Source organism: Branchiostoma lanceolatum, chromosome 18, assembly GCF_035083965.1.
Source record: "Branchiostoma lanceolatum isolate klBraLanc5 chromosome 18, klBraLanc5.hap2, whole genome shotgun sequence".
Taxonomy (NCBI): Eukaryota; Metazoa; Chordata; class Leptocardii; order Amphioxiformes; family Branchiostomatidae; genus Branchiostoma; species Branchiostoma lanceolatum.
The window spans coordinates 1,172,501-1,194,849 of NC_089739.1; the positions used below are offsets into that span (position 1 = coordinate 1,172,501).

The following is a 22,349-nucleotide window of genomic DNA, read 5'->3' on the forward strand; positions in this document are numbered from 1 at the left end:
AGTCTTCAAAGTTTTTATGAGTTTAAATGAGATCAGTCTTAACTAGCATTACATAGTCCGATAATAAAACAGAACGTAGCAAATGTGACACTTACCTGGTGGAATGATATGTCCTGAACCTAAATAAAAAGGGACATGTAAGATTTCACTGCTAGAAACGTGGAATCTACCCATCCACAATGAAAAAGACCAGGTAATGCTACGATCACATTTCCAAAGCGGGACCCGGCCGGGCTGTCCAAACCGGGACCCGGCCGGGCTGTTTGCGGAAACGGAAAATTAAAATGTATGCCAAGAAATATACACAAATTATGCTCAAGATTGATATTTTTATGGCTGTGTGTTTTGTTGTCTTTTATATCATATTTTTCGTTCCCGCAAACTGCCCGGCCGGGCCCCGGTTTGGAAATGTGACCCTAGCATTACCTGGTCTTTATCATTGTGGGTGGGTAAAAGTCTGGTGAGAGTTGCACTGGAAATCTTCAAATGAGCTGTACATGTATGAATCTATCAGTGTTGTAAATAACGTAACAGCTTTCAGCATTAAGCCTACTATAAGTACTAGTATTATATTTACAGCACTGATTTTAGAAGTTGGAGATTAGTATTAAATAACATTAGATACTCCGACAATAAAATAGAACGGAGCAAATGTGAAGCTTACCATGTTTATCTGCTTCTCCACTCACAGCACTAGAAACTCCTGAACGAAAATAAAAAGAGACATGTAAGATTTCACTGCGAGAAACGTGAGGTTTACCCACCCACAGTGATAAAAGCCAGGGTAGTCTGGTGAGCGTTGCACTGGAAATCTTCTAATGAGTTAGGTTGTATAGGTATGAAGCTATCAGTGTTGTAAATAATTTAACAGCCTTCAGAATTAATCCTACTTTGAGTACTAGTATTACATTTACAGCACTGACTTTACAAGCTGAAGATATTTAATAACATTATCATATAGGTAGATGTCGTCGACCAATCAGAAGGCTCCATTTGCGGGTCTGTAATCTTCATACGGACCCGCAAAAGTGGGTCTGTAAACTTCGTATGGACCCGCGGGTCTGTAAACTTCATACGGACCCTCTTTTGCGCTCCAATGTTCGACAGCGGCGCAACCGGAACACTCGAAATGCATTCTAAACATATTATAGAACCCCGTGTAATACGGAGCACCAGTAGTGAACGTTTTTGCGGCCCAGGTATGACACAAAATCAAATACTGCACACAATAACGTTACTACTAACTTCTAGCATGACATGGACAATGGCTATTAAAAACAAATGTACTTAAAAACAACTACCACTTACCTACATTAACCTGCATATGCAAGCGGTACCGTTATGTGGTATACCATTTGTACATGCAAGTTAATTCCGCAAAAGTCCAGATTTTTACGGATCGGAGGTTCGGGATCCCCGTATCCCATACCCGGATACTTAAGGATCCGAGGCCATTTCGTGCAGTAGCAGTTGCTCCAAAACAACACAAAGTTACCTGGTCTTAGCGGTTGCTTTTGACAACCAACACTGGTCTTACTTTTGCACGAGTGTTGTTTTGTAAATGACAAGGCTATATTGCTAACTATATTGCGCAACAATTGTACAAGGTACGAATTATGGATGGTATATAACTACAGTTCTATATATGCCGCTGAAAAGCAGTCCTAAATAACGTTAGATAGTCCGATCATGAATTAAAACTCCTACCATATTGAACACGCTTTGGACAACCAATAACAATAACATGGTATTAGTGGTTATTTTGGACAGCCAATAACAAGTCTCAATTTGCATAATCTGCACTTGATTTTGTACATCTTTGTCTTAACTACCTGCATACTAAATAACATGGAAATCCGTCATTCCTTTGATCAGTTATTCTCCTTGGAAGATTTTCACAAAAATAGTTACAGTTCCAGAGTAAATCGAAAGAGGGTTCAAACCGACACCATGTGACTTACTTACAAAGAACTCACTAAGACCCCAAAAATACATGTCATGTCATTTTAATACCCAAAAATTAGTAACAGATAACATAAATGATGTAAATAATAGACAAAGTAGTTGTAACTTAGGTTCTTAACAAGAGGTTTTAAAACGGAGTTAGCTCCATCCTGAGCCTCTAGATCAATAGGTGCTGTAGAAAGATGGTAAGAGACATAATCGTACAAAAAAGCGTCACATATTAGTTTCGCGGTATACACTATGTAACTGTATGAAATACTGTTTATGAATTCTTACCACTTTCAGGACTTGCTGGCCTCCGTTCTCCACTCTCCAGTTTAGAATCGGCAAAAGGGTCTTCTGTAGGAAGGTGGAAAGAGACATAAGAAAGCGTCACATATCTGTTTCGTGATATGTACGTTATAACTGGACAACCAATAACAACTGGTATAACTGGTGAACAACCATCAATGTTCTGAACTCACGTGACATTAGTGATTACCTTGGACAACTAAGAACAAATTTTCCTGGCATCAGTTGTTCCTTAGGATCGTAAACCAAGACCGGACTTAGATGGCATTGATGGTAGCCGTTTAACGTACTGGATGCTTTCGGCAGACTAACAGGCATTCTGAGATATTGGTTCATGCCATTTTTGTGCAGTCTTTGACACACTAAGCTAGTTTTACAAAACATTTGTAACCTTTCGAAATATGCATCCTATATCTGTAAAGTGTTTGCTACATCTAAACACCCCCTGACAAACTAAGTCAGAACGTTTCATTTAGTCTCTGGTCCAGTTTTATTGCAAGCTGTACCTGTAGAAAGATGGAAGGAGACATGTAAAAAAGCGCCGCAGATTTGTTTCGCGATATGCACGCTGTAACTGTATAAAATACTGTTTATGAAATCTTACCAAGCTTTTCTATGCGCATTGAACGGTCGGCACTATCTTCATCACTCTCCTCTGTAGAAAGATGGAAAGAGACATATAAAAAAGCGTCACAGATTACTGTCGGGATATGCAGGTTGTAACTGGACAACCAATAACAAATTCATCTGGTAATGCCGTTATCATTGGTTACTTTAGATAGTAGTGATAACCTTGTACAACTAAAAACAAATTTACCTGGTGTTACTGGTCACTTTGAACCACCAATGTACTGAACTTACCGAACAAATAAAAACAAATCTACATGGCATACGTGGTTCTTGAGGATCGTTAACCAAGACTGGACTTAGCTGGCATTAATGGTAGCCATTGCTTTAACGTGCCAGTGGTTGCTTCCGGGGCAGTCTTACAGGCATTTAGAGCTATTAGTAAATCCACGTTTCGTGCAGTCGTTGCCACACATATGTTAGTTTTACAAAACATTTGCAACCTTTCAAAATAAGCCTGTACTTCATCTGTACTATATCGTCCACATCAATAGTGACCTAGCTGAAATTTTGTTTCAAACACCCCCTAACAAAATATGGCAGAACTTGTCATATAGTCTCTGGTACAGGTTGTGCTGCAAGCTGTATTCCTATGGCCGACTAACTCCAAAGTAATTTTAATCTCTATTGCCAATTCCTACTACTTTTTTAAGTAACTGCACATGAGTAGTTTTGGTCGTGACAGTTTTTCCCTTCTTCAAAAAGACACTGAGAGTGGGGCTTGTTAAGTTATTACTCTTGTCTAAAGTAGTTTTCACCGACGCACGTAGACTAAGCTTACTGAATAAAACTCTATCTAGACTGGGGGGGGGGGGAAGAGCTGCTTACTTTGTGAGACTCTACAAAATCTAGTGACAAGTGGACATCGCTTAGCCTAGAACATAAAGAACCAAAGTAATATCAAAGAATCACATAATATAAATGAACTTGATACTAGAAAATGTGATGCCTACCGAAAGAGGAAGAACCCCCGCCATGTGCTGGCGTTTTAGAAAAAAAGAAAAATTAAACATTAGTTAGAATTCATTCCCAATATTGCCAAGTTGGCATTATCTTATACCACCATTTGTGGTGATCTTAAAAACAAACAACTCCATTGCACATCGCTTAGTTTAAAACTGAATGATTCAGCTTAATATCAATAGATAAGATAAAACAAATGAAATTGAAACTAGAAAGCACTGGGAGCCAGTTGCTCTTTAAATAAAAAAGAAATTAAGCATCAGTCTGAATTTATTATCCCATCATGGAAAGGTATCTTTCAAATTAATAGTTATTTTACCACACCGTCTTTACAACCAGTGTTAACTGCGCCTCTAGACACCACATTCCAAATTTCTCGGTAATAGAAACAATTACTACTCAGATTGACTGACCCCAGGACTTACATGTGACGTACTTTCAAAGAACTCACTAAGACCCAAAAAAGACATGTTGTAACTGGACAGCCAATAACAACAGGTATTACTGGTAACTGGCACTGTGCAACCAATGTGATGAACTTACGTGACATCAGTGATTACCTTGGACAACTAAAAACAAACTTATTTGGCATCAGTGGTTCCTTAGGATCGTAAACCAGTACTGGCATTAATGGTAGCCGTTGCTTTAACTTACTCGGATTTGTGGTTGCTTTCCAGACTAACAGGCATTTAGAGCTATTTATGAATCCACTTTTCGTGCAGTCTTTGACACACGTGTTAGTTTCACAAAACATGTGTTACCTTTCAAAATATGCCTGTACTATATCTGAAAGATATCTGCTAATATCTATTGTGACCTAGCTGAAATTTTGTATCAAACACCCCCTGACAATTTACGTCTCGCGTTTCATATGGTCTATGGTACAGTTTTTTGTCGCAAGCTGTAGCCCTATGGCCGACTAACTCCAATGTAACTTTATTCATTCTATACTGACAATTTCTGCTATTTTTCAAGTAACTGTGGATTTTTGGTAGTGGCAGTGTTTCCCTTCTTAAAAAAACGAACAGAAAAAAAAACGCTACCTCCGTAGCCCACTCATTTAGCATACTATTCACTCTATTCTACTATTTTCCCAGGCATCCACTGGGCCTGGTAGAGGCTTGTTTTTCCCTGACGCACGTAGACTAATATATATATATATATCGTGATAAATATTTGGTTTAAAAACACCAAATGATGGTTGTGGTCTTGTGTGTACTTACGTGGACGGCGATATGCTTGACCGTAGTCAACAGCACACACGACCAGGGCGATCAGCAGAAGGGCGCGGGACACACTAAACCAAACAAAACCAGACAGAACCGGTGAAACAAGGCTTGTTCTCAGTTGAATGTGAAAAATAGCGATTGATCTTTAGCAAAAAAAATCAGCTCAGTTTTGTAAGACACGTATCCTATCTTTTTAAAATGAAAAATGCCTCAAGTTTGTTAATGCTCGCTAAAAATGACATCAAAAGAATTTCAACACATTGCCGTGTCCTGTTGACAGAAATAGCGTCTGATGCTCTCTTGCATCTGGTTGTTGTTACGTTTCAGGCTGTTTATTAAATTTTCATGTCTTCTCAGCCGACAGTCGCATTTTAGGGGGCTTTAAATTTCTTCCAAGCCACCAACCTATACTAATATGGTGGTGTATTGTTTGGAAAACATAACACATTTGATGGGAAAATGAAAAAAAAGCAATAAGGGTTCCCGTAATTTGACTCTTATGCGAAAGCATGTTGTATATGCTAATGAGAACGAGTCAGACCTAAGCGTTAAAAACGCTTAACGAAAAGCAAAAGCTGACAAAGGCCTCACGACAGTGTTTGCTTTAAAGGAGCCCAAAGAAATTTAAGAGCGTTAAAACGGGAAATATTTCGAATATGGCAATCTGTATGATATTGACATTTACTTGTCAATGATCATATTAGCATATTTCTATCATGATGTCATAATTTGGGCGAATAAAAAGAACACAAAAACAAGCCGCAAAAGGAGTACTTAATACATTGTAACCACAAAAAAGCGCCCGGCTTCCTCACCACAAACCGACATCGCATATTTGCTCTATGAAGCTCAATATGCAATGGTTTAGTCTTTTATTCAGGCCTATTATGGATAGAAAGGACAAGGAAATTTCATTTGAAAATCCTATTTTTAACGTTCTGAAATTGCTTTGGGCCCCTTTAACGAGTACTAATCTTATAATAAGTAAATCACTTATTCTTATTACGAATGGACAAAGTATGTAGTCATGTTTCAAAATGTTTCAAAAAGAGAGAAGAAACTACTGGGTGATCAACATTAGTTTAGCAATAGTCCACAGTTTGTCTGTTTTTCAATGTTAGAATGTAGCATTTTTTCAATTCATGTTTAACATTTTAGTTCTTATAGACCACATGTGGTAGTAGCCCTTCTGGGTAGGAATATGCAATAAAGACTATTATTTAATGCTGAGTTCCAAAGTGGCAGGCAGGAATTTATCACAGATGGACTTACCTCATTTTGTTTGATGTGTCTTACTTGGCTGATACGATTCTCAATGAATGTAACTGGAAAAAAATGAGAGAAAAAAGAACAATAGATATGAGTTTATTTTGTACATATAGGTGGACACGTAGCATTCATGAGCGGCCCATTTTGAAACAGGCATAGGGATGCCTAGGCATTACTGTGATTCTTATAGTGCACTTATGTTTGAGAAAATATTCTTTGCAAGTTTCCAACTGAAAGTCTGCTTCTTTAAGAAAGTCTTTAACAGTCCATATCCATTTATCCGAAATTTGAACCTGTTAGAAGGGGATGGAACTATTCAGTTACTCGGAAAGCACCGTTTTATTTTTTTACAGACTAGGACGACGTGGCAATGCACTCAAGGTTTTTATAACTTATATTAACAGTGCCACATACAGAGAACAATAACCTATTTTTACACCTGGGTGGAGTAAGGAAAACCGTGTAAAGGGTAAAACATCGGTGGCGTCAGGGGGATTCAAACCCGGGAGTGCTTGGTTCCTGGCCGAACACCCTGCCGTTACTCCACAAGACCCCGCGTCAGTGCACAAAGTGCACCTATAGATGGACCTACTTACACCTTCAACAAACTAGCAGTGCTTTTTAATGACAAGTATGGTTCTCCCCACGAACACGATACGCCCTCTTAACTTGGCCGTGTGGAAATTTTACATTTAGTAAAACGCGACGGTGTAACAAACAAATCGAAGTTGACAAATACACTAACATTTAAATTCTAGCAAACCTAAAGCTTCAAAAAGTAGCATTCACGTCCACCTTAGAACCTAGGTACCTATCTCTTGCGTTACACTTTGTAATGACATCATGTGGCTAGACAGCGGTCACAGGATCACAGCGGTAGCAGAGACGAGGCCTCAAGCAGATACGGCCCCACCCCCCAAGAACCTGGACCCGATAAGTTGAAAAACCGCTAGTGGGAGGGACTGCAACGAAGGCTATCATGTGGCACTCTTTTCTTAGTCCTGGCTGCACAGGAAACTTACCGTTCCCGCTCAAAGCTTTTTGTCAGTGGGGGAGGGGGGCAGTTACATAGAGCAGCAAATTAATGTCTACGAGGGCCGAGAATTTCCCGCGGTAAGTATAAATTCAAAATGCCTGAGTTTCGTCCGTTAGGAAACAAACGAAGAAGGTCACATTGTATCAATTAGACATTGCGCAATGACACGAGGAAGGCTAAAATAGGGCAGGGATATCGGTAAACCTGGTAAGGCTTATCCTTGTGACATGCCATCATATGCGAAAGAGGGCAGGAATATCGGAAAATGTAAAGGTAACTGGAAATTGCTATGTAGAAAAGGAAAAAAGAACCTTGAATGAATTGCTCAAAGTATCAAATCGCCACACATCCAAGTTCCTGAAATGCAACGAAAAACAAGGCCCCGCCCAAGAAACAAACTGCGTAACGAGTCCAACTGTTCCCACGATACTTCAGAATACACTCGTGATGGCCACGGGATCTAACACGTAGAACATTTTTTCAATCAAATGGAAGGACAATTCTCACCAAAACCAGAGAAAATAAGTTCATTCCGAGATAGTAACGATTAAAGAATGTCACTTGTAACAATCCCCAACTACTTGGTGTAATCGCTACCATAGAGCGGTCGAGCTATTTGCGTGCTTCCTATTCGGAAACAATGTGCCTATAGATAAGATAAACCAACATTTGAACTTACCAACCATTTGCACCATTTGTTAACTTCAACCAAACTGCCTTCTATATATTGCTAACATACAGAAAACAGATGCTAACTATCTCATAGAATATCCTGTACATTTCAAATTGGAATTCTCGAAGCGATCATTGCTTTAAAACCAAGGAAAATTATTGAAATGAGGTACAAAGGTGCATCGAGTGACAAAAAGACAATAACCTTGCAGAACACGGCAACATCAAGTAAGCACCACAAATTCAGAACTTTAGATAAAACATTAGCAACAATTTAAAGATCGGTCGATTCAATACTAAGTCCTTACCTGGGACGTTAATTGACGTCTTTCTTCCTCGAAACACAAAGGTCAAAAGAGACCGTCTGATTTGCGCAACAAGACTTATTCTAGCTGCGCATGCGTAGGTTGGAGGAAACCTCTTAGGAGTGGGCCATTTCGAAATAGGGGTGGTTTGGCGTTACTAGGTTGTTTTAGAGTGCACTTTGTTGCAGAAATTTCATTTTTCTTTGATTTACAAACTAGACGTTTAGATGTTCTAGTATGCCATTAAAAATCTATATCCACCCATTAGATATTTGCAGCTGCCAAAGACATACACTTGGAACAACTCGGACCTTTAACAAGCCAGCAGTACCCCTTATGACAGAGTGGTCCCGCCCACAATCTGGATTCGCCCTTTCAATATGGCAGGTAAAAATGCTAAATTTAGTCAAACACGGTGGATGTACGTAACAAGTCGTGGTTTGTTAAATCATGCTGATAGCATTCTGGCAAACAAAGAGCTCGTAACATATTTATGCCCTGCAACATCGGTAATTTTTCATGTGGAATCCGCTACTGACGGCAAGTGGCATTGTTTTCTTAGTCCTGACCTCGCAGAAAAATAGCCATACCCGATCAACGCTTTTTCTCACTTTGGGGGAAGCTACACAAAGCAGGTAACACAAGCATAAAACAAAGAAAGAAATGTCTACGAGAGATTGAACTATCCCTCAGGAAAAAAAAGGAATTTCCAAAAGATCAGAAAACGATCAGAGTGGTTACACAAAAAGTAACATTACTTCAGCTAGACATTGCGCAATGGCAGGAGGGGCCTCGGGCTTGTGGCATGGGAAAGATGGCGGGAAAATGGCTAAACATATATGTATAACTGGTACTTGCTATGTAGGGAAGGAAAATATGACCCTATAAAAATGTAAGAAGGACCAATTCGTCAAGTATATATGTTTTTAGCAAAGAAATGCAACGAAAAACACCGTCCGACACAGACCCCACCCCAAGAAGCAAACTGCGTCACAAATCCAACTCTTCCCACGATACTTCAGAATACACTCGTGATGGCCACGGGATCTAACACGTACAACGTTTTTATCAAAAGGGAGGGGAATTATTTACCAAACCAGAGAAAATAAGGTTCTACCAGGATAGTTCAGATTAAAGAATGTCACTTTTAACCATCCCCGACTGCTTGGTTTAATCGCTATCATACAGCGGTTGAGAAATCCGCTTGCTTCCTATTCAGAAACATCGGTCTTTATACTGAAATAGAGCAACAGGTGAACTGACCGAACATTTCCACCATTAGTTATCTACAGCTGAATTGCTTTCTATAGATTTCAAATATACACAAAAAGACGAGCTAAATATCTCAAAGTAAATCATGTACATTTCAAATTCGGTTTCTCTAGGCAATCAGCGCTTTAAAACCAAGGAAAATTATTGAAATGAGGTAAAAAGGTGCATCGAGTGACAAAAAGACAATAACCTTGCAGAACACGGCAACATCAAGTAAGCACTACAAATTCAGAACTTTAGATAAAAGATTAGCAACAATATAAAGATCGGTCGATTCAATAGTAAGTCCTTACCTGGTACGTTAATTGACGTCTTTCTTCCTCGAAACACAAAGGTCAAAAGAGAGCGTCTGATTTGCGTAACAAGAGTTATTCTAGCTGCGCATGCGTGGGTACTAATAGGTACTACTCAGGAGCGGACCATTGAGATATAGGGATGGGTGGGCGTTACCGTTTTGTTTTAGAGTGGCACTTTGCTACTGAAATTACTCCTTTTTTTAATTACAAACAGGAATTTAGATGTTTTAGTACGTCACTAACGGTATAAACCTGTCTATCAGGTATTTGCACATGTCAAAAACAGACACTTGGAACTGCTCGGACCTAAAACACACCAGCAGTACCCCTTATGCCAGCGTTGTCTCGCCCACTAACTGGAATCGCTGCGTCCCAATATGGCAGGTGAAAACGACACATTTAGTCAAACAAGGTAAATGTAACAAGTCGTACTTCATAAAGTCACCTGGTAGCATTTTGGCGAACTAAAAGCTTGTAACATTTACATTTATTGTAACATCGGAACTTTTGCATGTACAATCCCCTAGCTTCGAAATGACACCAAGTGATATTGTTTTCTTTAGTCCTGACCTCGCAGAAAAGCAGCCATACCCGATCAACGCTTTTCCTCACTTTGGGGGAAGCTACACAAAGCTGGTATCATAAGAATCAAACAAAGAAAGAAATGTTTACGAGAGATTGAACTATCCATCAGAGAAAAAAAAAAGAATTGAATTTCCAAAAGATCAGAAAACGATCAGGGTGGTTACACAAAAAGTAACATTACTTCAGCTAGACATTGCGCAATGGCAGGAGGGGCCTCGGGCTTGTTGCATGGGAAAGATGGCGCGAAAATGGCTAAACGTATATGTACAACTGGTACTTGCTATGTAGGGAAGGAAAATATGACCATATAAAAATATAAGAATGACCAATTCGTCAAGTATATATGTTTTTAGCAAAGAAATGCAACGAAAAACACCGTCCGACACAGACCCCGCCCCAAGAAGCAAACTGCGTCACAAATCCAACTCTTCCCACGATACTTCAGAATACACTCGTGATGGCCACGGGATCTAACACGTACAACGTTTTTTATCAAAAGGGAGGGGAATTATTTGCCAAACCAGAGAAAATAAGGTTCTACCAAGATAGTTCAGATTAAAGAATGTCACTTGTAACCATCCCCGACTACTTGGTTTAATCGCTATCATACAGCGGTTGAGAAATCCGCTTGATTCCTATTCAGAAACATCGGTCCCTATACTGAAATAGAGCAACAGGTGAACTGCCCGAACATATCCACCATTAGTTATCTACAGCTAAATTGCCTTCTATAGATTTCTAACATACACAAAAAGACGAGCTAAATATCTCAAAGTAAATCATGTACATTTCAAATTGGGTTTCTCTATGCAATCAGCGCTTTAAAACGAAGGAAAATTATTGAAATGAGGTAAAAAGGTGCATCGAGTGACAAAAAGACAATAACCTTGCAGAACACGGCAACATCAAGTAAGCACTACAAATTCAGAACTTAAGATAAAAAAATAGCAACAATATAAAGATCGGTCGATTCAATACTAAGTCCTTACCTGGGACGTTAATTGACGTCTTTCTTCCTCGAAACACAAAGGTCAAAAGAGAGCGTCTGATTTGCGTAACAAGAGTTATTCTAGATGCGCATGCGTGGGTACTAATAGGTATTACTCAGGAGCGGACCATTGAGATATAGGGATGGGTGGGCGTTACCGTTTTGTTTTAGAGTGGCACTTTGCTACTGAAAATACTCTTTTTTTAATTACAAGCAGGAATTTTAGATGTTCTAGTACGTCACTAACGGTGTAAACCTGTCTATCGGGTATTTTCACATGTCAAAGACATACACTTGGAACTGCTCATACCTAAAACACACCAGCAGTACCCCTTATGACAGCGTTGTCTCGCCCACTAACTGGAATCGCTGCGTCCCAATATGGCAGGTGAAAACGACACATTTAGTCAAACAAGGTAAATGTAACAAGTCGTACTTCATAAAGTCACCTGGTAGCATTTTGGCGAACTAAAAGCTTGTAACATTTACATTTATTGTAACATCGGAACTTTTGCATGTACAATCCCCTAGCTTCGAAATGACACCAAGTGATATTGTTTTCTTTAGTCCTGACCTCGCAGAAAAGCAGCCATACCCGATCAACGCTTTTCCTCACTTTGGGGGAAGCTACACAAAGCTGGTATCATAAGAATCAAACAAAGAAAGAAATGTTTACGAGAGATTGAACTATCCATCAGAGAAAAAAAAAAGAATTGAATTTCCAAAAGATCAGAAAACGATCAGGGTGGTTACACAAAAAGTAACATTACTTCAGCTAGACATTGCGCAATGGCAGGAGGGGCCTCGGGCTTGTTGCATGGGAAAGATGGCGCGAAAATGGCTAAACGTATATGTACAACTGGTACTTGCTATGTAGGGAAGGAAAATATGACCATATAAAAATATAAGAATGACCAATTCGTCAAGTATATATGTTTTTAGCAAAGAAATGCAACGAAAAACACCGTCCGACACAGACCCCGCCCCAAGAAGCAAACTGCGTCACAAATCCAACTCTTCCCACGATACTTCAGAATACACTCGTGATGGCCACGGGATCTAACACGTACAACGTTTTTTATCAAAAGGGAGGGGAATTATTTGCCAAACCAGAGAAAATAAGGTTCTACCAAGATAGTTCAGATTAAAGAATGTCACTTGTAACCATCCCCGACTACTTGGTTTAATCGCTATCATACAGCGGTTGAGAAATCCGCTTGATTCCTATTCAGAAACATCGGTCCCTATACTGAAATAGAGCAACAGGTGAACTGCCCGAACATATCCACCATTAGTTATCTACAGCTAAATTGCCTTCTATAGATTTCTAACATACACAAAAAGACGAGCTAAATATCTCAAAGTAAATCATGTACATTTCAAATTGGGTTTCTCTATGCAATCAGCGCTTTAAAACGAAGGAAAATTATTGAAATGAGGTAAAAAGGTGCATCGAGTGACAAAAAGACAATAACCTTGCAGAACACGGCAACATCAAGTAAGCACTACAAATTCAGAACTTAAGATAAAAAAATAGCAACAATATAAAGATCGGTCGATTCAATACTAAGTCCTTACCTGGGACGTTAATTGACGTCTTTCTTCCTCGAAACACAAAGGTCAAAAGAGAGCGTCTGATTTGCGTAACAAGAGTTATTCTAGATGCGCATGCGTGGGTACTAATAGGTATTACTCAGGAGCGGACCATTGAGATATAGGGATGGGTGGGCGTTACCGTTTTGTTTTAGAGTGGCACTTTGCTACTGAAAATACTCTTTTTTTAATTACAAGCAGGAATTTTAGATGTTCTAGTACGTCACTAACGGTGTAAACCTGTCTATCGGGTATTTTCACATGTCAAAGACATACACTTGGAACTGCTCATACCTAAAACACACCAGCAGTACCCCTTATGACAGCGTTGTCTCGCCCACTAACTGGAATCGCTGCGTCCCAATATGGCAGGTGAAAACGACACATTTAGTCAAACAAGGTAAATGTAACAAGTCGTACTTCATAAAATCACCCGGTAGCATTTTGGCGAACTAAAAGCTTGTAACATTTACATTTACTGTAACATCGGAACTTTTGCATGTACAACCCCTTGCTTCGAAATGACACCAAGTGGTATTGTTTTCTTTAGTCCTGACCTCGTTGGAGAATTACCATACCCGATCAACGCTTTTCCTCACTTTGGGGGAAGCTACAGAAAGCAGGTATCACAAGAATCAAACAAAGAAAGAAATGTTTACCAGAGATGGAACTATCCCTCAGAGAAAAATAAGAATTGAATTTCAAAAAGATCAGAAAACGATCAGAGTGGTTACACAAAAAGTAACATTACTTCAGCTAGACATTGCGCAATGGCAGGAGGGGCCTCCGGCTTGTTGCATGGGAAAGATGGCGGGAAAATGGCTAAACATATATGTATAACTGGTACTTGCTATGTAGGGAAGGAAAATATGACCCTATAAAAATGTAAGAAGGACCAATTCGTCAAGTATATATGTTTTTAGCAAAGAAATGCAACGAAAAACACCGTCCGACACAGACTCCGCCCCAAGAAGCAAACTGCGTCACAAATCCAACTCTTCCCACGATACTTCAGAATACACCCGTGATGGCCACGGGATCTGACACGTACAACGTTTTTTATCAAAAGGGAGGGGAATTATTTGCCAAACCAGAGAAAATAAGGTTCTACCAAGATAGTTCAGATTAAAGAATGTCACTTGTAACCATCCCCGACTACTTGGTTTAATCGCTATCATACAGCGGTTGAGAAATCCGCTTGCTTCCTATTCAGAAACATCGGTCCCTATACTGAAATAGAGCAACAGGTGAACTGACCGAACATTTCCACCATTAGTTATCTACAGCTAAATTGTCTTCTATAGATTTCTAACATACACAAAAAGACGAGCTAAATATCTCAAAGTAAATCATGTACATTTCAAATTGGGTTTCTCTAGGCAATCAGCGCTTTAAAACCAAGGAAAATTATTGAAATCAGGTAAAAAGGTGCATCGAGTGACAAAAAGACAATAGCCTTGCAGAACACGGCAACATCAAGTAAGCACTACAAATTCAAAACTTAAGATAAAGAATTAGCAACAATATATATTAAAGATCGGTCGATTCAATACTAAGTCCTTACCTGGGACGTTAATTGACGTCTTTCTTCCTCGAAACACTAAGGTCAAAAGAGACCGTCTGATTTGCGTAACAAGAGTTATTCTAGCTGCGCATGCGTAGGTTAGAGGAAACCTCTTAGGAGTGGGCCATTTCGAAATAGGGGTGGTTGGGCGTTACTAGCTTGTTTTAGAGTGCACTTTGTTGCAGAAATTTCCTTTTTCTTTAATTTACAAACTGGACGTTTAGAGTGTTCTAGTATGCCATTAAAAATCTCTATCCACCCATTAAATATTTGCAGCTGCCAAAGACATACACTTGGAACAACTCGGACCTTTAACAAGCCAGCAGTACCCCTTATGACAGAGTGGTCCCGCCCACAATCTGGATTCGCCCTTTCAATATGGCAGGTAAAAATGCTAAATTTAGTCAAACACGGTGGATGTACGTAACAAGTCGTGGTTTGTTAAATCATGCTGATAGCATTCTGGCGAACAAAGAGCTCGTAACATATTTATGCCCTGCAAAATCGTTAATTTTTCATGTGGAACCCGCTACTGACGGCAAGTGGCATTGTTTTCTTAGTCCTGACCTCGCAGAAAAACAGCCATACCCGATCAACGCTTTTTCTCACTTTGGGGGAAGCTACACAAAGCAGGTAACACAAGGATAAAACGAAGAAAGAAATGTCGACGAGAGATTGAACTTGCCCTCAGAGAAAATAAGAATTGAATTTCAAAAAGATCAGAAAACGATCATCGTGGTTACACAAAAAGTAACATTCCTTCAGCTAGACATTGCGCAATGGCAGGAGGGGCCTCGGGCTTGTGGCAAGGGAAAGATGGCGGGAAAATGGCTAAACAAATATGTATAACTGGTACTTGCTATGTAGGAAAGGAAAATATGACCCTATAAAAATATAAGAAGGACCAATTCGTCAAGTATATATGTTTTTAGCAAAGAATTGCAACGAAAAACACCGTCCGACACAGACCCCGCCCCAAGAAGCAAACTGCGTCACAAATCCAACTCTTCCCACGATACTTCAGAATACACTCGTGATGGCCACGGGATCTGACACGTACAACGTTTTTTATCAAAAGGGAGGGGAATTATTTGCCAAACCAGAGAAAATAAGGTTCTACCAAGATTGTTCAGATTAAAGAATGCCACTTGTAACCATCCCCGACTACTTGGTTCAATCGCTATCATACAGCGGTTGAGAAATCCGCTTGCTTCCTATTCAGAAACATCGGTCCCTATACTGAAATAGAGCAACAGGTGAACTGACCGAACATCTTCACCATTAGTTATCTACAGCTAAATTGCCTTCTATAGATTTCAAACATACACAAAAAGACGTGCTAAATATCTCAAAGTAAATCATGTACATTTCAAATTGGGTTTCTCTATGCAATCAGCGCTTTAAAACCAAGGAAAATCATTGAATTCAGGTAAAAAGGTGCATCGAGTGACAAAAAGACAATAACCTTGCAGAACACGGCAAAATCAAGTAAGCACTACAAATTCAAAACTTAAGATAAAAAATTAGCAACAATATAAAGATCGGTCGATTCAATACTAAGTCCTTACCTGGGACGTTAATTGACGTCTTTCTCCCTCGAAACACAAAGGTCAAAAGAGACCGTCTGATTTGCGTAGCAAGAGTTATTCTAGCTGCGCATGCGTGGGTACTAATAGGTACTACTCAGGAGCGGACCATTGAGATATAGGGATGGATGGGCGTTACCGTTTTGTTTTAGAGTGGCACTTTGCTACTGAAAATACTCCTTTTTTTAATTACAAACAGGAATTTTAGATGTTTTAGTACGTAACTTACGGTATAAACCTGTCTATCGGGTATTTGCACATGTCAAAGACATAAACTTGGAACTGCTCGGACCTAAAACACACCAGCAGTACCCCTTACGAGTGGTCCCGCCCACTAACTGGAATCGCTGCGTCCCAATATGGCAGGTAAAAACGACACATATAGTCAAACAAGGTAAATGTAACAAGTCGTTGTTCATAGATCACCTGGTAGCATTTTGGCGAACTAAAAGCTTGTAACATTTACATTTATTGTAACATCGGAACTTTTGCATGTACAATCCCCTATGTTCGAAATGACACCAAGTGGTATTGTTTTCTTTAGTCCTGACCTCGTTGGAGAATTACCAGACCTGATCAACGCTTTTCCTCACTTTGGGGGAAGCTATACAAAGCAGGTATCATAAGAATCAAAAAAGAAAGAAATGTTTACGAGAGATTGAGCTATCCCTCAGAGAAAAAAAAAATTGAATTTCCAAAAGATCAGAAAACGATCAGGGTGGTTACACAAAAAGTAACATTACTTCAGCTAGACATTGCGCAATGCCAATGGCAGGAGGGGCCTCCGGCTTGTGGCAAGGGAAAGATGGCGGGAAAATGGCTAAACGTATATGTATAACTGGTACTTGCTGTGTACGAAAGGAAAAAATATGTCCCTATAAAAATGTAAGAAGTACCAACTCGTCAAGTATGTTTTTAGTATAGAAATGCAACGAAAAACACCGTCCGACACAGACCCCGCCCCAAGAAGCAAACTGCGCCACAAATCCAACTCTTCCCACGATACTTCAGAATACACTCGTGATGGCCACGGGATCTGACACGTAGAACGTTTTTATCAAAAGGGAGGGGAATTATTTGCCAAAACAGAGGAAATAAGGTTCTACCAAGATAGTTCAGATTAAAGAATGTCACTTGTAACCATCCCCGACTACTTGGTTTAATCGCTATCATACAGCGGTTGAGAAATCCGCTTGCTTCCTATTCAGAAACATCGGTCCCTATACTGAAATAGAGCAACAGGTGAACTGACCGAACATTTCCACCATTAGTTATCTACAGCTAAATTGCCTTCTATAGATTTCTAACATACACAAAAAGACGAGCTAAATATCTCAAAGTAAATCATGTACATTTCAAATTGGGTTTCTCTAGGCAATCAGCGCTTGAAAACCAAGGAAAATTATTGAAATGAGGTAAAAAGGTGCATCGAGTGACAAAAAGACGATAACCTTGCAGAACACGGCAACATCAAGTAAGCACTACAAATTCAGAACTTTAGATAAAAAATTAGCAACAATATATATTAAAGATCGGTCGATTCAATACTAAGTCCTTACCTGGGACGTTAATTGACGTCTTTCTTCCTCGAAACACAAAGGTCAAAAGAGATCGTCTGATTTGCGTAACAAGAGTTATTCTAGCTGCGCATGCGTAGGTTGGAGGAAACCTCTTAGGAGTGGGCCATTTCGAAATAGGGGTGGTTTGGCGTTACTAGGTTGTTTTAGAGTGCACTTTGTTGCAGAAATTTCCTTTTTCTTTAATTTACAAACTGGACGTTTAGATGTTCTAGTATGCCATTAAAAATCCATATCCACCCATTAGATATTTGCAGCTGCCAAAGACCTACACTTGGAACAACTCGGACCTTTAACAAGCCAGCAGTACCCCTTATGACAGAGTGGTCCCGCCCACAATCTGGATTCGCCCTTTCAATATGGCAGGTAAAAATGCTAAATTTAGTCAAACACGGTGGATGTACGTAACAAGTCGTGGTTTGTTAAATTATGCTGATAGCATTCTGGCGAACAAAGAGCTCGTAACATCTTTATGCCCTGCAACATCGGTGATTTTTCATGTGGAATCCGCTACTGACGGCAAGTGGCATTGTTTTTTTAGTCCTGACCTCGCAGAAAAGCAGCCATACCCGATCAACGCTTTTCCTCACTTTGGGGGAAGCTACACAAAGCAGGTATCACAAGGATAAAACAAAGAAAGAAATGTCTACGAGAGATTGAACTATCCCTCAGAGAAAAAAAAAAAGAATTGAATTTCCAAAAGATCAGAAAACGATCAGAGTGGTTACACAAAACATAACGCTACCTCAGCTAGACATTGCGCAATGGCAGGAGGGGCCTCGGGCTTGTGGCATGGGAAAGATGGCGGGAAAATGGCTAAACATATATGTATAACTGGTACTTGCTATGTAGGAAAGGAAAATATGACCCTATAAAAATGTAAGAAGGACCAATTCGTCAAGTATATATGTTTTTAGCAAAGAAATGCAACGAAAAACACCGTCCGACACAGACCCCGCCCCAAGAAGCAAACTGCGTCACAAATCCAACTCTTCCCACGATACTTCATAATGCACTCGTGATGGCCACGGGTGTTTTTTATCAAAAGGGAGGGGAATTATTTGCCAAACCAGAGAAAAATAAGGTTCTACCAAGATAGTTCAGATTAAAGAATGCCACTTGCTACCATCCCCGACTACTTAGTTTAATCGCTATCATACAGCGGTTGAGAAATCCGCTTGCTTCCTATTCAGAAACATCGGTCCCTATACTGAAACAGAGCAACAGGTGAACTGACCGAACATCTCCATTATTTGTTATCTACAGCTAAACTGCCTTCTATAGATTTCAAACATACACAAAAAGACGTGCTAAATATCTCAAAGTAAATCATGTCCATTTGAAATTGGGTTTCTCTAGGCAATCAGCGCTTTAAAACCAAGGAAAATTATTGAAATGAGGTAAAAAGGTGCATCGAGTGACAAAAAGACAATAACCTTGCAGAACACGGCAACATCAAGTAAGCACTACAAATTCAGAACTTTAGATAAAAGATTTGCAACAATATAAAGATCGGTCGATTCAATACTAAGTCCTTACCTGGGACGTTAATTGACGTCTTTCTTCCTCGAAACACAAAGGTCAAAAGAGACCGTCTGATTTGCGTAACAAGAGTTATGCTAGCTGCGCATGCGTGGGTACTAATAGGTACTACTCAGGAGCGGACCATTGAGATATAGGGATGGGTGGGCGTTACCGTTTTGTTTTAGAGTGGCACTTTGCTACTGAAAATACTCTTTTTTTTAAATTACAAACAGGAATGTAGATGTTTTAGTACGTCACTAACGGTATAAACCTGTCTATCAGGTATTTGCACATGTCAAAAACATACACTTGGAACTGCTTGGACCAAAAACATACCAGCAGTACCCCTTATGACAGAGTGGTCCCGCCCACTACCTGGAATCGCCGCGTCCCAATATGGCAGGTAAAAACGACACATTCAGTCAAACAAGGTAAATGTAACAAGTCTTTGTTCATAGATCACCTGGTAGCATTTTGGCGAACTGAAAGCTTGTAACATTTACAATTATTGTAACATCGGAACTTTTGCATGTACAATCCCCTAGCTTCGAAATGACACCAAGTGGTATTGTTTTCTTTAGTCCTGACCTCGTAGGAGAATTACCACACCTGATCAACGCTTTTTCTAACTTTGGGGGAAGCTACACAAAGCAGGTAACACAAGGATAAAACAAAGAAAGAAATGTCTACGAGAGATTGAACTATCCCTCAGAGAAAAAAAAAATGGAATTTCCAAAAGATCAGAAAACGATCAGAGTGGTTACACAAAAAGTAACATTACTTCAGCTAGACATTGCGCAATGGCAGGAGGGGCCTCGGGCTTGTGGCATGGGAAAGATGGCGGGAAAATGGCTAAACATATATGTATAACTGGTACTTGCTGTGTACGAAAGGAAAAATATATGACCCTATAAAAATGTAAGAAGTACCAACTCGTCAAGTATGTTTTTAGTATAGAAATGCAACGAAAAACACCGTCCGACAACAGCCCCGCCCCAAGAAACAAACTGCGTAACGAGTCCAACTGTTCCCACGGTACGTCAGAATACACTCGTGATGGCCACGGGATCGGACACTTAGAACGCTATGGGAGGGCTTTTTTTGGCCAAAACCAGAGAAAATAACTTTATTCCAAGATATAAAAACATTAGGAGTGTTACAGGACTTGTTAGCACTCCCGATACTGTCGGTTTCAACGCTCCAGAACAGAGAGCTCGAGCAATTCTCTTGCTTTCTAGTCAGAAATAATTATTCCCATGCTAAGAAAAAACAGCAGTTTTTCTTACCGAAACGTTGCATTGGTTCTTAACTTTAGCTAACTACATTCCCAAAATTGGCGACAAAAATAAGAACTTATTGGCCACTATCTGATAGTCAATACTGGACATTTTAAATTTGCAATCTTTAGGTATTCAGTGCTTCCAAGTGCAACAAAATCATTGAAATGAGGTAGAAATTCAACAAGTTCCACAACGTCAATAAGCTTGACAAAATAAAGTAAGCACTACACATTCAGAACCTTATATAAAAAAAAATTAGCAACAATTTTGAGATCGGTCGATTCAATACTAAGCCCTCACCTGGGACGTTAGTTGTCTTTCTTCCTCGGAACACAAAGGTCAAAAGAGACCGTATGATGTAAACATCAGGGCTTATTCTAGATGCTTGCGTAGGTGGAGACATCTCAGGAGCGTACCATTTCAATATAGGGGTGGTTTGGTGTAACAGCCGTGATTAAGAGTGCACTTTAGTTTAAGAAAATATCAATTTCACGTTTTTAAACTGAATGTCTACTTGTTTAATGAAGTCTTTAACAGTCTATACCCATCCATTGGATATTTTTACTTGTCAAACACCGATATACTGGGAACTATTTATACCTTTATCACTAGCACCCTTTGATAACAATCACGATTCGCCCTCTTAACCGGTAAGTACTCTCGCCGTGACCAATCAGATACACGCTTACATAAAGGAACAACAGTTTTAGCCGATAGAAGGGGTCGTTATATCAAATTGATATACGAAAATGATGAATCATAGAGAAATCTCGCAGTAATGCATCCCATTTAAAAAAGTGGCGCGAGATTTAAACATGAAGTTAGAAAATGCCGCAGTGATTGTCCAGGTCTGCATTTCTTGAACATTCCGCAAGGTGCGCTCGTGAGTTAGGGATGGTGTGTACCGATTGCACTCCAGTATGCTCCCTTAACATCTGCTTTGGATCTTTGTTCTTTTATTATCAAGAGGTAATCAATATAACGTCTTATGCATGGTAAACTAAAACCGGTGTCATGAAATTGTTGCCAACTAAATTTAAGGAAAAGGCACCAAGTTTGTTAGTCCTAGCGGATGTCGTTTGGCAGTTATACGATGTGAAAGTTGGCGCGGGCTCTTTTAGATTTACGCTAACTATGTACATTAAGAAATATTGCTTAACATTTACAACTTGGCATCCGGAAGTTTCTATGTGCTGGGGACCCATACTATCGATAATTATCATAAAACTTTGGTGGTTCCAAAATTTCCGGATTCATTGTGTTGGCAAATAGACTACTATACAGACCGTGTGTTAGCACCTACGATTATAACACACATATGCACAGCATTGCTTGTGTCTTTGTTGGTTTATCTCATTGTGTTTGTTTGTCAATGTTACATATACAGACAGATGACTTAATGCTTAACACGCCACTTTATGCACATTATAATATATCTACGTGCATATGTACATAAATACGTTTGTATCTTAAATTGATTGGGTACAAGCTGCGTGTGCAGACTGGGTATCAGGTATTACCCTGTCGCAACAGGAAGAACACCTATTTTATAGAGAAGTGTGGTGGGTTCTTTATCATGATGAAGGTGTTTCCTTTGCTCTCTTGAAACGCGAGGCCTCCGGCATTACGTCACCTCCCAAGACAACAACCCAGTCCCTCTCCAGTAGCACGCAAATCAGGATAAAGAACACCGGGAATCGGCCGGGACGTAAATAAGCTGTCCTTCA

General features: G+C 39.7%; 2 long non-coding RNA genes across 3 annotated transcripts in view; both read right to left on the reverse strand.

Moving 5' to 3' along the window:
* The window catches only part of LOC136424249 (uncharacterized), a 4,843-nt gene extending 1,942 nt beyond the window's left edge, over positions 1-2,901 (reverse strand). The window contains exons 1-4 of the long non-coding RNA XR_010753842.1: positions 2,861-2,901; positions 2,242-2,304; positions 665-703; positions 96-119 (exon numbers count right to left, since the gene is read on the reverse strand). This is a non-coding gene — a long non-coding RNA (uncharacterized lncRNA). The remainder of the gene's footprint in view (positions 1-95; positions 120-664; positions 704-2,241; positions 2,305-2,860) is intronic.
* A 935-nt stretch (positions 2,902-3,836) lies between these two features.
* Positions 3,837-20,982, reverse strand: LOC136423861 (uncharacterized). 2 transcript variants are annotated; one of them, XR_010753801.1, is made up of 4 exons: positions 20,923-20,982; positions 6,348-6,400; positions 5,070-5,143; positions 3,837-3,863 (listed from the first exon to the last, which is right to left on the reverse strand). It is a non-coding gene; the product is annotated as an uncharacterized lncRNA (long non-coding RNA). The 2 variants fall into 2 exon arrangements; XR_010753800.1 differs by lacking the exon at positions 20,923-20,982 and adding an exon at positions 8,361-8,426.
* Positions 20,983-22,349: the final 1,367 nt, after the last annotated feature.